At 49.8% G+C, this 1,137-nt stretch overlaps 1 protein-coding gene across 1 annotated transcript in view; it reads right to left on the bottom strand.

Annotated features, from left to right (window-relative positions):
• The window catches only part of SNRNP200 (small nuclear ribonucleoprotein U5 subunit 200), a 35,667-nt gene that overhangs the window by 20,703 nt on the left and 13,827 nt on the right, over positions 1-1,137 (bottom strand). The gene's annotated exons all lie outside the window — the stretch shown is intronic.

The following is a 1,137-nucleotide window of genomic DNA, read 5'->3' as shown; positions in this document are numbered from 1 at the left end:
TTTTTTGATTTATTGTAAAGATGAGGTCTCACCAAGTTGCCCAGGCGGGTCTCGAACCCATGGGCTCAGGCAATCCACTCATCTCAGCCTCCCAATGCGCGGGATTATACGCTGAGCCACCAAGCCCGGCTGAGGCCCCTTTTCTTGCTTTCCCAGACAACTCAGCCTGACTCCTCATTCGTTCCCTCAGAGAATACATTTTTAATTTATAAAGCCCTTCAATACTCTGAGATGATATCATTAGTTTTTCTTCTGTTTATATTTATTAGAGAATATTTCAGACATAGAAAAGACAAAGAATAATATGAGCTGGGAACAATGGCTCATGCCTGTAATACCAGCACTTTGGGAGGCTGAGGCAAGAGGACTGCCTGAGCTCATGGGTTTGAGACCAGCCTGGGCAACATGGTGAGATCTTGTCTCTACAATAAATAAAAAATCAGCAAGGCAGGGTGGCGTATGCATGTAGTTCCAGCTACTTGGAAGGCTGAAGCAGAAGTATCGCCTGAACCCAGCAGGTGAAGGTTGTGGTGGCCATGAGTGCGCCACGGCACTCCAGCCTGGGCGACAGAGACTCCAACTCAAAGTAAAAGAATAATACAGCCGGGCTCGGTGGCTCAGCCTGTAATCCCGCGCCTTTGGGAGGCTGAGGTGAGTGGATTGCCTGAGCCCGCGGGTTCGAGACCCGCCTGGGCAGTGAGACCTCATCTTCAATAAATCAAAAAAAAAATCAGCTGGGTGTGGCAGCGCATGCCTGTAATTCCGGTTACTCGGAAGGCTGAGGCGGAAGGATCGCCGGAGCCCAGCAGGTCGAGGCTGCGGTGGCCGGGAGCGGCCACTGCACTCTAGTCTGGGTGACAGAGTGAGACTCCAACTCAAAAAAAAAAAAAAAAATTAGCCAGGCATGGTGACACGTGCTTGTAACTTCAGCTACATGGAAGGCTGTGGTAGAAGGATCACCTGAGCTCAGCAGGTTGAGGCTGCGGTGGCCATGAGCATGCCATTGTACTCCAGCCTGGGTGAGTGAGACTCCCAACTCAAAAAAAAACAGTGCCACACACTGCCAACCCCTGCTCTAGAACACTGAAAACTAACACATGAGGCCCCTTTTCTTTTTTTTTTTTTTTTGAGTTGGAG

The sequence above is a fragment of the Carlito syrichta genome, unplaced genomic scaffold (assembly GCF_000164805.1).
Source record: "Carlito syrichta isolate Samal-C Ts95f unplaced genomic scaffold, Tarsius_syrichta-2.0.1 Scaffold303678, whole genome shotgun sequence".
Lineage (NCBI taxonomy): Eukaryota > Metazoa > Chordata > Mammalia > Primates > Tarsiidae > Carlito > Carlito syrichta.
Note: the sequence above shows the minus strand (reverse complement) of the source record. Positions and strands in the feature narration are given on the sequence as shown.